General features: G+C 41.0%; 1 non-coding gene across 1 annotated transcript; it reads left to right on the top strand.

Moving 5' to 3' along the window:
- The first annotated feature begins 803 nt into the window (after nucleotides 1–803).
- Trnas-cga (transfer RNA serine (anticodon CGA)) lies at nucleotides 804–878 on the top strand. Its single transcript has one exon. It is a non-coding gene; the product is annotated as a tRNA-Ser (tRNA).
- The last annotated feature ends 15,517 nt before the right edge of the window (nucleotides 879–16,395 follow it).

Here is a 16,395-nt window from a genome sequence, read left to right as displayed (position 1 = left end):
TACGATGGGCACTTTCCTTGCTACTTAAACATTTTTTGAAGTCCACTGAATGGTATTTTTGTAAATGTCAGTACTTTTGCTTCAAAAGTGAATGTGTTGAATGTTCTTACTGTCCATGGCTCAGATTTAGTAGCAACTATGGATATGCTGGTATATAAAGGCGGACTATCTGACCTGACTACAGAAAGTGGTGTACCACTCGCAACCGACACTGGAGACAAAAGTCACGCCTTGTCAATGACAATACGTTTGCAACTGACAGGTATTTCTGTTCTCAATGAAGGCAGGCACGTCTTAAACAGGTTCTGAACAAACATTCTGTGGGTGTTTAAAACTAGTACCATGCAAAAGGCCATTGCTCATAGTACGATAAGAAGTTTCAGTGGACCAAATAACTGGACAGTAGCTGCTTGCAGACAAGGTCTGAGGAGTCACGAATTTCCCTCTTTTTGAGAGACCCAAGGTTTCGGTCGAACCGACATACAAATAACTTAATTGTAATTTAAAAGTTAAGAAACAGTTTTGAAGCATAGCACTCCATGCAAGTGAACCTGTCTTTACCAATCAAGTTTAACTATCTGAGAAGAAGTGTCCCTTCCTGAGGGTAGCCAGTTGTTTCCTGAACACGCGCTACTAAGCAGAAAACTTGTTCGAAATCAGTATAACAAAAGCAGTGTACTTGTTTCCAGAATGAGATTTTCACTCTGCAGCGGAGTGTGCGCTGATATGAAACTTCCTGGCAGATTAAAACTGTGTGCCCGACCGAGACTCAAAGTAAAGCTGTGAGGACCGGGCGTAAGTCGTGCTTCGGTAGCTCAGATGGTAGAGCACTTGCCCTCGAAAGGCAAAGGTCCCGAGTTCGAGTCTCGGTCGGGCACACAGTTTTAATCTGCCAGGTAGTTTCAGTGCACTTGTTATTTAACCTTAAATATGGAACCGATCTACCAAGAACTAACGGAAGAATACATAAATGAAACAAGTAAGTCCTTTAACGCGCCATATCTGGAGAATATGGTCCAATGCGCAGTCGTTCTGTGATATTGTGGACGTACATTTCGTACCATGACTTGACCAACTACTTCAGGTTACCGTGAAGACGAACCCAGATGTTTATTCGAATGTTCTCGATGATCACGTGTTGCCCTTACATTCGCATTTTATACGCGGCTATTCTGTGGACCCTCTTCTCTCCCAACATGTCAACAGATATCTTCATGGACACATTTTTCTGGTTTGATGCACAATCACAAAGCTTATTGCAGTTCGACTGGCCTGGCAAATCACCTGATTTTAGCCCCATTTAAAATGACAGGGACTATTTGGAGCTGCATAATAGTCAGCATTCCCGCAATCTATGTATTACTATGTTAAACCGATTGTAGTTGTTGCTTTCCGTTTGAATTGTTACTTCAGTCCCTCAAGGTTGTAACTACAGGCATTAAAATCGCAATGCCTTGAACAATGCGTGTGCAAATATCTCACCTGAAGCCGAGAAAACTGCTCATTTGTCCATCAGCAGGTCAGAAAACAGCTCAAAAGCAGACGTTGTTTCCATTGTGTCTGAAGTTAGTTTCGTCTATTCACAATCTTCTCATGCTGTATTACTGTTATCCACTTCACCGCTATTCTTTCAAACTTTTTCATCGCTTCATTGATAGCTGTAAGTCTGAAAGAGAAATACACATATAATTCTGGCGTTGCACTGCCCGACCTCGTAACGTGTGCAGTCGGGGTCAGGCCACATTATCGACGACAGATGACCGATGGCACTCTGATCGCGTCTGATTAGATGGCGATCGGCCGTGTAGCCGTGTTTATGGGCAAACAGAGATAATTGATGAAATATGCACGGAAAACAAGCGCGCTGGCACCACTATGAATTCTGCTGTCGTTGGTATCGCACGCAATTCCGCATTACGCGGCAAAATTCTAGTATTTCACCTGAGTGGACATGTGTTGGTACTCGTGGGATGGAAATGAAACGAAATGACTCAGTAAATACATTAATTATATGTTTTCTGATTGCTATGTGAGTACAAAATAATGCCTTGGACAACGAATTACAAAACATTATGTAGCTTCTAAGAACGGTAATATTCCCCTCCGGTTGTTTATTTAGGTATTAATCAACAAATTTTTGCGAAATTTTTGCTTGTTAGGAGAGAGATATTCCCATGTACTTAAACCTGTGGTATATTCCCAATATCTTTCGTGTCTTTCATCTGTGGTACCTGTCTTCGTCTACATTCTACTTTCTTTACTACTATCTGCCTGTCTGTCTATCGTTCTTACATCTGTAGGCCTATATACACAACTGAAAGTCGCACCTGCTGTTCCTGTCTTAATTTTGGGGCCAATCTCAGAAACTACTGTAGGGATTTTGATATGTTTTCCAGTAACAGAGGGATGGACGTATAAGTCAGATTTGTCTACCGGTATATAATTTGTAAATGTCTACAGCAAATTGGATGAACTATGATGAATTGAAGTTGCTCCCTACTGTAAATCCAATGACATTGCCATCTAGCAGTAATTGGTTCAAATGGGTCAAATGGGTCTGAGCACTATGGGACCTAACATCTGAGATCATTCAGTCCCCTAGAACTTAGAACTCCTTAACCTAAGGACATCACACACATCCAAGCCTGAGGGAGGACTCGAATCTGCTACCGTAGCAGTCGTGCGGTTCCAGGCTGAAGCATATAGAACCGCTCGGCCACACTGGCCGGCGCACTGATTGCTAGAGGGAATAATCCACACACATTTTTGTTGTGCTTTGTGTTCGTTGCGTTACAGAGGATGCTCCACACAAGGTGAGCGGTAGAGTGTCTTGAATATTAGACAGACATTGAGCTGACAAATAATAGGATAAGGATACGCTCATATACAGATGGCGGTAGTATTGCCAACACAATCTATAAAAGGACAGTGTGTTGGCAGAGCTGTCATTTGTATTCAGGTGATTGATGTGAAAAGGTTTCCGACGTGATTGTGGCGGAATTAATAGACTTTGTAAGTAGGCTGTTTAGGTTTTCTTATTGGTAACGCCGCTTAGCGCTCGGTATGAAAAATCACTGGCTGTGCTGTGTGCAGTCTGTGTTTAGTTTGCATTGTTGTCTGCCATTGTAGTGTTGGGCAGCGGCAGCTGGATGCTAACAGCGCGTAGCGTTGCGCAGTTGGAGGTGAGCCGCCAGCAGTGGTGGACGTGGGGAGAGAGATGGCGGAGTTTTAAAATTTGTAAGAATTGGTGTCACAAACTGATTTATATATTATGACTATTAAGGTAAATACATTGTCTGTTCTGTATTAAAATCTTTCATATGCTAACTATGCCTGTCAGTAGTTAGTGCCTTCAGTAGTTTGAATATTTTATTTAGCTGGCAGTAGTGGCGCTCACTGTATTGCAGTAGCTCGAGTAACGAAGATTTTTGTGAGGTAAGTGATTTGTGAAAGGTATAGGTTAATGTTAGTCAGGGCCATTCTTTTGTAGGGATTTTTGATAGTCAGATTGCGTTGCGCCAAAAATTATTGTGTGTCAGTTTAAGCACAGTCTAGTATACATTTTTATAAGGGGACGTTTCATATGTCGACCCTTAGCCAAGGATACCTCACTGGAATCCTCTGATTTTTTTCCTTGTAGTTTGTATAATTAGTGTAGCTTTTGTTTATTGCTAGCGCGTTATCATAGAGGGAATTTCCTTTGTAGTTGTAGTCTTTCATTGTTGTACAGTAAAACAGTTGTGGCATGCATGTAGAGTTGCACCAAGTATTTCGCAGCTGCGCTTGCAATTAACTAGATATTATTTTCAGTGCTATGTTAATGTGTTCTCTTATTTTTGCTCTTCAAATTGTGCTTTTTTGTGTTGTCGTGTGAAATATTGTGACAATAATGGCGTGTGAAAAACGTAATACTAGGCTCCAAAGTAAACTGAGAAATGACAGTGAAGACGAAAGCAGTGTGTTAGCGCCACCATGTAATGAATTAACTAATGTTCAAAGTAGTAATTTGGTAATTGTGCATAGGGAAATGGAGCGGGTTGCAAATAATGGTGTAGGCAGTGAAACAATTAGTGAACAGGGAAGCATTATCGATCGATTGATCGGCAACAGCTCGCGTCAGGAATCCGATATGACAGGACACAATCTTGCAAATACTGTACATTCAGGTTTTGCGTCCTCACCGTTTTCTCAAATAAGCCGAGACACATTTTCTGCTTGTCAAACTGTGAATGTTGCCGGTGCAAATGCACTGCCGAAAAGCATAGATGATCAGATTCCAGACACTAATACATTATTATTGCAATTAATGCAACAAATGAAACAAAACCAGAGACAAACACAGCAACAGTTAGACACAGTGGAACAAAATCAGAGACAAACACAGCAAAAGCTTCAAAAGTTAAGACACAGTGGAACATATGCTTGAACAAACACGTGAAGATTTAACTACTGAATTACATAAAATCGAATCGAAATGTCAAAAAGTCTGTAATGACGTAAAAACACAAATTTGTGAGCATTTCCAACCTATTTTTTCGCGGCATGAAAATGCATTACAGAATCACGAAGCAGCCATAAAAGAACTGCAAACAATTCTTCATGAAAATCATGAGACCTTGCAAGCTAAAATTGACTCAGTTGCATCCACCGATTCGGTTACGCAACTTGCAAGAACTCAAAATGGTTCAAATGGCTCTGAGCACTATGGGACTCAACTGCTGTGGTCATTAGTCCCCTAGAACTTAGAACTACTTAAACCTAACTAACCTAAGGACATCACCCACATCCATGCCCGAGGCAGGATTCGAACCTGCGACCGTAGTAGTCGCACGGTTCCGGACTGCGCGCCTAGAACCGCTGCAAGAACTCAGGAAAACTTAAAGGTCACAGTAGATTTGATTTCAACACAAATGGACACTCTGAAACTTGGTTCAGAAAAACACACTGAGGAAATGTGTTCACTATCGGAGAAAGTAGCCGAACTTTCAGATCACTAACTTATCTACGAAGGTAGATGATGATCTGAATGACACAAAACCTTTAGCCTTCACTGACACTGAAGAGTATGAACAAATTAGGAAATTCAAACAGAATCAAAATCAAATCAACACACAGTACAAAAGAGAAATGCGGGAAGTACAAGATCAGTTGGCTCAAGTAATACAAGAATTACATATTTCAGAGGACACTCGCGCCCCAGTATGGGAAGAGGGAAATAGCAATACAGAACAACCACAAAATAATAACACAGGGCATTTCGGAAATCATGAAAGTAATTGGCAAAATACACCGAATTTTGAGATGGAACCGCCGAAACGACGTAACAATGACCGATATGCGACCCGCCGACACGATGATTTTGACTATAAGCTGTTCATTACTACACGTAAATTCAAAACATTTAAGAATTCTGGCAACGACCTTCATCCACAAGCGTGGCTCCATCAATTCTCTCATTGTTTTCCTCCCAACTGGTCACTAGAGCACAGATTAGCATTTATGTGTGGCTATTTAGAGAATGAACCAGCTGTAAGAATGCGATCGGTCATTCACGATTGCCACAGTGAAGGAGAATTTTACCATGCCTTCCTCTCAGCATGTTGGTCCCAAGCCACACAAGACCGAGTAAAACATAGCATCATAATGATGAAACATTTCGAACAATCTGAATTTTCCAGTCTTGTCAAATATTTTGAAGACATGTTACATAAGAATCAGTATCTTTCAAACCCATACAGCCCCTCAGAACTTATCCGCATTTGCTTAATCAAATTACCTGAACATTTACGACAGATTATTTTAGCAGGACGATGCAAAGACGACATTGAAGCTTTTCAGGGACTGTTACAAGAACTGGAAATTGACACTGACAATCGCGGAACGCGAAAACAGGAACACAACAATTACAGGTCACACCTGTCACAATTCCACGATGACAGAAATAATACACGACAAGGCTATTCGTACAACGTAAATCGTGACCAAAACAGACACCACCCGTATGACAACCACTGGCACAGTAATAATTACAGAGAAAAATCGCATTTCCGTAGTAATGAATATGACAGAGACAATCATAGAAACAGACAATATGGCAACCAGAACTATTATTATCATGGGAGACAGAATAACTTCAGACGCAAGGGTCCACCACGCAGTGATAATTCAGGGAGAAATTCTCCACCACATGACCGACAAACAAGAAATTACAGGAACTACCGACATGACGACAGACGATATAATCATAATGACAGACCGGAAACCCATCAGAACTGGCGAGCTTCAAACAGGGTGGGGCCCTCTCGGCAAGGTGAATTTTTAGAAGTTAGGTCCCCTAATCCCATTAACGGCGCGCGCCAACAAAGAGACAGACAATGACTTACACCGCAGGCAGCCGCGTGCGCCGGCTGACTCAGAGAAAAATAACGTAGACGCTAACCTTCAGAAAAAATTTTAGCATTTCGTGCCTACGTATACAACATGATAATTACTTGGAAGCTGAAACTCTGCGCACTAGAAAGGGTAAATGATTGCACCGCATTTCACATGTAAAACCGTTTATTGAAAGATAATCTGCTTTTTAGCTTTGTCTTTGCCATATAACTTTTCACTTTACATTACTAGTATGCTTTGTCACACTGAGAAACTGTTAACATGCAACAATGTTTTGAAGTTAACTATCCAGTCTAGAACTTAGAGAACTTATTTAGACAGTACTTACGAGTGCATTGTTATAGTGAACAGACATCACTGTGTTATTGCGTGTGTACATTCTTGCTTGTTAGTTGCACGATTACGTAACGACTATAAGGCTCACATACTTAGAACATTTACCACTACTGCTAATGAGATTTTAATGCAACATTTTGGTTTACTTGAAAACACATTCTTTATTTGAAGTTCATTCGGTGACATTAAAGATGACTTAGCATTTGGTTTCTATAATAGCTACACGATTATATCACGACGCTACTAATATGTGACACGATTTACATTGTTGCTTTTGCGGTGTATCTGTTTTATATCTGCACAGTTTTTCTGTATTATTCTGGAAAGTAAAACATGTTTTAGTGGTAACTTTGTGGTATAGCTACAATGAGACAGCCTTTTCTGTAGCACAACAATACGTTACAGTACAGTACTTACTTCATCACGGCAATAAGAGTAGTAACTACGATATCTATACGCAAAGCATTTCAATTTCGTTTATCATGAGGTAAGTACATTGACTTCTGCAGAACTTAACTTTCGGAGGACGATAACTACGACACTTCCACAGAGATTATCTTACAACACGACGCACAGTTTAGCGCTACAGTACGCGTATTTGAGTGACTAATTTTGTACTTAAAATATTTATTTTTAAAGATATTTAAAATAGAATGATACAAAGGTTTTCCATGATACATTTCATTCAATTGCTGTAATCTGCAACACCTGAGGATATAATTACATTAATCCTCAGGGGGGTACACGCCTACTTTGTGTACCATGTGTTTGGCAAGCACAAGGAGCCCTAGCTAATATGGTATTTGCTTATACAACTTTACACATCGGTACCATATTTCTCTAACACAGAATTACACAGCTATCTGATTATTTAACTAAGAAAGAATTTTTTTTCTACATCAGTGACACATTGTTTACGTAATTACACAGTTGGATAACTTCACACTTACGAAATTGTATTTTGTCTGTACTTTGTGAACTGTTCATATTTTTTCAGAACCATTGTGATACTATAGGAGCTTTGAATGACATATTTGGTATGGGATCATGATTTTTAAAGTACGTTTGAGGTAGATGACACTTTTGACATGACCAGAGAATTTTTTTTAGGTTTTTAAATTATTGGAGGAAGCTACGGAGATTTTGAGAATTTGACTGTGGTGTTATGATGTTATTATTACGACGACGATGTGAATTATGCTGCTGAAGTATGCTTAAGCTTATGCTATATGAGTTATTTGGTTATGTTACGTATCTGTTATGATGACATATTGAAGAAGTGTCGACGAATATACATATGTGTCATAAGGTAAGGAATAATGAGTGGTGGTTAGGGACTCTGGTTTGTGAAAAAGGTGGTTGGAAACCAAGAATCGTACTTTAAGAGTTATGAAATGTATGTACATGCGTGAATGTATTACAATGCCGACGAAAATTTTTGAACACTATTAATTTTAAACGATTATATTTTTACAGATTTGTAACGCAAATTCTTGACCTGTGAAATTTTTTATATGAGACTGCCACTGTAGCGGAAACTGGTGTCGTAAATATTTCGGTAAGCCAATTAAGTGACCACCTGCACGTAATGCGTCGTGGGCACCCAGCTGCGCGATAAGCACCTGACAAAAGAGAGCCATTAGTGTGTGCCTTTCAGAGGCACAGGTGAAAAAAAAAGGGCCATTATCCTCTCTATTGACATTCCTTTGTAGAAAGCACCGCAAATACGACATGCTCATTATTGAGAAAGATACTTACATCTGACACCTGATTATAACAAACGTCTTTCTACTAGAGTTGAGAGAATTCTACTAACTTATGAAATGTCACATGACTATTGAATTTATTTTTATGCTTTGTCCATAGTTGCTTATTTTATTTGATATCTGTTTTCCAGCTGTGTTACAGCATTGGTTTTATAAAATTAAATGCATTTGCTAATGTGAACACTTTCTGTCGACAGATCTATTAAATAATTATTTTATGATCCACATTCTGCGAAAAAGGAGCTCTTGGAATGGAAAGAGCAATAAGAAGCGACTAATAACAGTAACTGTATATATAATTTTCTTTTCAAGTACTTGGTAATTTGTTGTAGCATTAATTTTTGTGGTGCACCACCTTAATTGCATAGATATTAAGATGTGAATAGACATTGTCCTTATCTGCATTGTTGTCTTTAGTGTAACATTTTTTCTGCTTGAGCTTTGTCATGTTTAGTTATAAGCTGTTGCATTTGCTGCTGCTGTTTACCAGGCACAATGTTACTGAATTTGATTTTGTATTACTCTGTTAAGCCAGTTTTACTACGGATTTATTTTTTCTTGTTTGCTGCGCATTGCCTTATATTAGTTGTAATATTGCTGCCTTTTTTTTGCCAATTTCCGTTTTTTTATCATTTCTGTTTGTGTTAATTGTTTTGTGCTGCTGCATTGCCTCGTCCCTTAGTTAAGCATCTGATCTCAGTAGATTTAAGTTAGCTTAAGAGGGGGTAGCCTATGTAAGAGAATGAGTTGCGATGGATTTGAAGAAATGCACTGAGAGGTTATATGAGAAAAGTACAGAAAGCAGGTATAGATATGACTTTTTGGAAATAATGAAGAACGAAGGGAGATCTCCGAAAAGTAAAGAAAGTTTTGTTTGCAAAATACTGCAGTAAAACAAACCCTGTCCTTTCCTTGTGTTATCCCACTATTTGTTTGTGTACCCTTGTGTATTTGTTTTCTTCGTGTCTCTGTGTACTGTTTCATAGAATTTTTTCTCTTCTAATACTAAGCTACATTCACTATGATTAGAAATATTGTTATCCTCAAATATAATTTGCATTAATAACATGCTATTTACTTCGTAAAGATGTTTAAACATTATTTATTCTGTTTTGTTTTAATGCTCATGTGTGAAGCTGATGTTTCAAAAGTTATTTTTATCTTTTTCGTATGTACTTATGTCATAATTTTTGTAACACTGATGTATTTGTTATTACGATTCTTATGTAAAGCCTGTATTACTGCAAATGTTATCGGTGTTGTTATGTTCTTTAATGATGTATTTTTTACCTTTGTTATTGTATTCTCATGTTATAAAATTGTAATTGACACCAGTTCATCAAATTAAGTAACTTGTAAATTACATTTCACTGCACATGTTTCTGTTGGTCATAGTATATGGACAATATGTGAGAAGTAGGGACTGATAGCGTTTGCACATGTGTTAATAACTCAGTAAGGGACTGGATAACAGCATTGCTGGTTCTAAGGACATTTCAAAAACAATTTTTCTGAGTGCACAAGTGGTGGTTATGGACTTGTTATATTATCCGCAAGACTCTTCAGTGGTGATTGTGCGCCTGCACAGTCAAACAGATGGCTGCTGGCCATCTCTACAAGGACTACAGTGGGTCTACACCTTTGATGACCCACCAATACCATTATTTCTACAAGGACTGCAATGGGTCTGCACCTCTGGTGGCCCATCAGTACCGTAATCTCTACGAGGACTACAGTGGGTCTGCTCTGTGATGACCTACCTACCGATAGTCTTCAACGTCGACTGACTCTGCTGTGGCCCATTACCTGCCTGCATGTCAAGAGTCAGCACAGTCTTTCCGTTGGAAGGACGACACTACTTCTTCAAGACTGCTTAGAAATCCACTACTTCCAAGTGCAATTTCTTTTATTGCTCAGACTCTGAGAAAAACACTGCAATTTTACTGTGATGAACGATCAGGACTGTCTTTATGGACTGTGAGAAAATTTTAGCTTTTGACCAACATTGTATCAATAAGTTGTGCATTTGATATCTTTGTTATTGTAATTATGAAAAAATTTTTCAAATCTGTATTGGCCACTGCCCAAAACAATTTGTAAATTTTTTTGTGGGGAGCATGGAGGCTATGTAAGTAGGCTGTTTAGGTTTTCTTATTGGTAACGCCGCTTAGCGCTCGGTATGAAAAATCACTGGCTGTGCTGTGCGCAGTCTGTGTTTAGTTTGCATTGTTGTCTGCCATTGTAGTGTTGGGCAGCGGCAGCTGGATGCTAACAGCGCGTAGCGTTGCGCAGTTGGAGATGAGCCGCCAGCAGTGGTGGACGTGGGGAGAGAGATGGCGGAGTTTTAAAATTTGTAAGAATTGGTGTCACAAACTGATTTATATATTATGACTATTAAGGTAAATACATTGTCTGTTCTGTATTAAAATCTTTCATTTGCTAACTATGCCTGTCAGTAGTTAGTGCCTTCAGTAGTTTGAATATTTTATTTAGCTGGCAGTAGTGGCGCTCACTGTATTGCAGTAGCTCGAGTAACGAAGATTTTTGTGAGGTAAGTGATTTGTGAAAGGTATAGGTTAATGTTAGTCAGGGCCATTCTTTTGTAGGGATTTTTGATAGTCAGATTGCGTTGCGCCAAAAATTATTGTGTGTCAGTTTAAGCACAGTCTAGTATACATTTGTATAAGGGGACGTTTCAACTTTGAATGCGGAATGGTAGTTGCAGCTAGATTATTGTGACATTCCATTTCGGATATCGCTAGGGAATCAATATTCCTAGGTCCACACCGTCAGAATTGTGCCAAGAACACTAAATTTCAGGCATTACCTCTCACCATGGACAACGAAGTGGCCGACGACGTTCACTTAACTACCGATAGCAACGGTGCTTGCTTAGAGTTGTCTATATCTACATCTACATCCATACTCCGCATGCCACCTGACGGTGTGTGGCGGAGGGTACCCTGAGTACCTCTATCGGTTCTCCCTTCTATTCCAGTCTCGTATTGTTCGTGGAAAGAAGGATTGTCGGTATGCTTCTGTGTAGGCTCTAATCTCTCTAATTTTATCCTCATGGTCTCTTCGCGAGATATACGTAGGAGGGAGCAATATACTGCTTGACTCTTCGGTGAAGGTATGTCCTCGAAACTTTAACAAAAGCCCGTACCAAGCTACTGAGCGTCTCTCCTGCAGAGTCTTCCACTGGAGTTTAACTATCATCTCCGTAACGCTTTCGCGATTACTAAATGACCCTGTAACGAAGCGCGTTGCTCTCCGTTGGATCTTCTCTATCTCTTCCATCAACCCTATCTGGTACGGATCCCACACTGTTGAGCAGTATTCAAGCAGTGGGGGAACAAGCGTACTGTAACCTACTTCATTTGTTTTCGGATTGCATTTCCTTAGGATTATTCCAATGAATCTCAGTCTTGCATCTATCTTTCTGTGTATTCGCAGCACATTACACTTGTCTATATTGAGATTCAATTACTATTCCCTGCACCATGCGTCAATTCGCTGCAGATCCTCCTGCATTTCAGTACAATTTTTCATTGTTGCAACCTCTCGATACACCACAGCATCATCTGCAAAAAGCCCCAGTGAACTTCCGATGTCATCCAGCAGGTCATTTATGTATATTGTGAATAGCAGCGGTCCTATGACACTCCCCTGCGGCACACCTGAAATCACTCTCATTTCGGAAGACTTCTCTCCATTGAGAATGACATGCTGCGTTCTGTTATCTAGGAACTCCTCAATCCAATCACACAATTGTTCTGATAGTCCGTATGCTCTTACTTTGTTCATTAAACGACTGTGCGGAACTGTGTCAAACGCCTTGCGTAAGTCAAGAAACACGGCATCTACCAGTGAACCCGTGTCTATGGGCCTCTGAGTCTCGTTGACAAATAGCGCGAGTTGGGTTTCACACGACCGTCTTTTTCGAAACCCATGCTGATTCCTACAGAGTAGATTTCTAGTCTCCAGAAAAGTCATTATACTCGAACATAATATTTGTTCCAAAATTCTACAACTGATCGACGTTAGAGATATAGGTGTATAGTTCTGCACGTCTGTTCGACGTCCCTTCTTGAAAACGGGGATAATATGTGCCCTTTTCCCATCCTTTGGAACGCTTCGCTCTTCTAGAGACCTACGGTACACCGCTGCAAGAAGGGGGGCAAGTTCCTTCGCGTACTCTGTGTAAAATCGAACTGGTATCCCATCAGGTCCACCGGCCTTTCCTCTTTTGAGCAATTTTAATTGTTTCTCTATCCCTCTGTCGTCTATTTCGATATCTACCATTTTGTCATCTGTGCGACAATCTAGAGAAGGAACTACAGTGCAGTCTTCCTCTGTGAAACAGCTCTGGAAGAAGACATTTAGTATTTCGGCCTTTAGACTGTCATCCTCTGTTTCAGCACCATTTTGGTCACAGAGTGTCTGGACATTTTGTTTTGATCCACCTACCGCTTTGACATAAGACCAAATTTTCTTAGGATTTTCTGCCAAGTTTGTCATTGTTAACAGACAAGCAACAAGAAGTGGAATAACCACAGATATACATTGATGTCCAAAAGTAAAGCAACAAACTGCTATTTTCCTGTCCTGTGTCTAATTCACGATGTAATCATAAAAACTGTCAACCAGATGTCATTACGATCGTGTTTGGCGCGGAAGATGGCATTACGATCAAAGGAAAACAATGGGAGCAATATCAAACGGGATATTGTTTTCAGGGTAGTTCCACATCCACAATCGCTGTGTGCACAGTCAAAGACGATGCAGTATGGCACAGAGAAAACGCCTTCAGAGTCTCTGCAATGCAGGGCTATAGGAATATTGGAAGCAGGAGGGTCGCAAACTGATGTGGCCCGATGGCTTAATGCGAATCATTCTGTTGTTTCTCGGATGAGGCGACAGTTTACAGAGACCGAAAGTGTACCCGGGGGAAAGAGTGGCCCGTTATTCGGCCGTAATGGCTCGACGTTACCGCCTTAGCGCAGCACTGCAAGTGGTATCTGACCTCGCAGGACGTGTTGTATAGCGGCTGTCTGTTTACCTCTTGCGTGTCTTCACAGAAGGGAACATCTAGAGTGAAGTCATCAGCATTCAGAGGGACAGTCGAGTGGTGGGACATTTTTTTTTTTTTTTTCTCAGGTGAGTCCCGATTTGGTCTGAAGAGTGATTCAGTGCGGATTCGCATCTGGAGGGCACGTGAAACATTCTTTCGGGACCCACATATTTTGGAAAGAGTCCGATATCGAAGAAGATCCCTAATGGCATGGGCACGGATTATGTTGACCACTGGAACACCTCTTCATGAAATTGCATGGGTGAATCAAGAAGATGTTACTGCTGTCGTTTACCGTGAGTAGACATTAAGATTTGATGCACTGTTGTTGGGAAGTGCTGTGGGCCGAGACTTCGTGCTGATGGATGATAATGCTCGATGTCATGGGGCACTAGTGGTTGATGGTTTTTTTATTTTATTTTTTTTTTTAATAGAAGATGTGCATTCATGGCGTGACCTGCTGGCTCTCCCGATTTGAATCCCGTAGAGTAAGTCTGGGAGGCACTAGGGAAGCAGTCCGCATCACATCAGTACCACCAACCACTCTCCAAGGCTGCTGAGCTGCTCTGTAGCAAGAGTGGAGGTTATTGTCTCAGCATGAGCGTGATGATATCATTCACAGCATGTCCTCTAGTTGTGAGGCCTATATTGGTGTCAGAGATGGTCACACCCCACGCTGAGCACATTAACCAGTAGTCAGAATATGTGATGTGCAAACCCGCAAGGTGGAATAAAAACGAAGAACAGTTTTGTTTATCGTTATGCATGATGCAGTTGACTGCGTTCTGCAATCTTCACATTTTTTCTACTTTACTATCAACAGTTTTCACTGTTTTGTGGCAAAAATCAACTCAACCTTGCAAAGTTTCATTTGGTTGCCTTAGTTTTGGACACCAGTGTGTTTTGGGCCGTACGACAAACGTATCCTTTAGGACAGTGCTGCGAAATTTGCAGCAAACGACCGACGCGAGTGCCTTTGCTAACGGCACGACATCGCCTGTCGAGCTTCTCCTGGCCGCATGACTATATCGGTTGGATCCTAGGTGACTGGAAAACCGTGACCTGCTCAGATGAGTTCCGATTTTTGTTGGTAATAGCTGACAGTAGGGTTCGAGGGCGGCGCAGACCCGACGAAGCCATGGACGCAAGTTGTCAACAAGGCATTGTGCCAACTGATGCTAACTCCATAATGTTGTTGGCTATATTTAACAGAAATACGGTAGACTTGGTCCTCTGGCAAAAGTGAACCGATCATTGACTGGAAATGGTTACTTTAGGCAACTTGGAGTCGGTTTGTCGCTATTCATGGACTTCCTGTTCCCAAACAACGAGATCTTGTCAACGAGACACGACTGTTCGCGACTGGTTAAAGAACACTCCGAACAATTTGGGCAAATAATTTGGTCACCCAGATCGCCGGAGATGAATTGCATCCAACATTTTAGGGACATAACTGCGAGTTCACCTCGTACACAACACCCTGTACTAGCAACAATTTCACAGTTATGGGGGGCAATAGAGGTTACTTGGCTCTGTGTTCCTGCAGGGGGCTTTCAACGACTTGTTGAGTTCAAGCCAGTTCGAGCTTCCATGAATTTTGTCATCTCAAATGAAATTTATATATGGTTACAGCACACTAACCGAACTGTGACGAACTGAAATCCCCTTTCACTGTGAATCCGATTCCGTTGCCATCAAGCGGAGATTGCCAGATAGAATCATCTATACATATTTTTGTTGTGCTTCGAATAAATGTTGAGTGACGCAAGGCGCTTCATACCGATTTGAGAGGTTGGTTAATAGCAATACTGTGTGGCAGAGCGTCACTCCAGCTAATATTGAGTGGCATAGGGTACTTCGTAACGATGTTTCGAGGCGGCGGATGTTTCATAACAATGGCGTACCGCAGAGGGTACTACATACTGATGTTCCATGACAGACGGTGTTTCATACCATGTAGTGTGGTGGGTGATGTTCCATAATAATGGTGTATGGCTCCGGCCCGACTCTGCACGACGAAGACCTCCTCGCTGGTCTGCGCCTACCATCCGACTGCCCAACACCCGGAAAGGGTCAAAAGGTCAAATACACGTCGGTTGACGAGATGACCGACCGAACAACCAACCAACCGTCGTTCCCTTTCCAGTCTTCTTCAGTCGAACAGTACATGTATGTAGCCACCGGGCGTCAAGTACTGGCTGTCCGCGACTCACCAACGCTCCGTCCCCGACTACACTGGTGCTGCGTCCCGACTACACTCCTGATCTGTCTCTAACTCACTTCCAGACACACGACGACCCGTAAATACCATCGGTCGCTCAAGAGATGATACGACAGTGCATATATAGATAAGCGCTGCCGCTGCCACTCGCGGGCAAGTAAGGGAGAAGTAAGTGACGCCAGTAGATGGAATACGAAAACTTGGTGGCAGTACAGTAAAAGAAGATGACAAACAATAAGTGACATGAACACGAGCTGTAGTCTTCATGCTCCTATAACTTAAACCTAAAGCTATATCAGTTGCATATAATATAAAATGATTAGAACATATTATTTAGAGAACAGCAAAAGCTGTAATCCAAAAGCTCTTTATTGCGACAAGTAGTTTCGATCTTTGCTTAACATTACCAGATCAACGAAACACTATAATAGCCTTTCATTACGACGGTAGCCTCGTCATCATCACTAAAAATGTAATACGGACATTTAATTTTTGGTAATATTGGTTAAAAATATGTTGACAGACGATATTTATTCCATATTTTTAAGGCATTTAGTGATTACAAGATGTAAGCAGCGGATTTACCCTTGTAATGAAATTCTGAA

Source organism: Schistocerca gregaria, chromosome 7 (assembly GCF_023897955.1).
Source record: "Schistocerca gregaria isolate iqSchGreg1 chromosome 7, iqSchGreg1.2, whole genome shotgun sequence".
NCBI lineage: Eukaryota > Metazoa > Arthropoda > Insecta > Orthoptera > Acrididae > Schistocerca > Schistocerca gregaria.
Note: the sequence above shows the minus strand (reverse complement) of the source record. Positions and strands in the feature narration are given on the sequence as shown.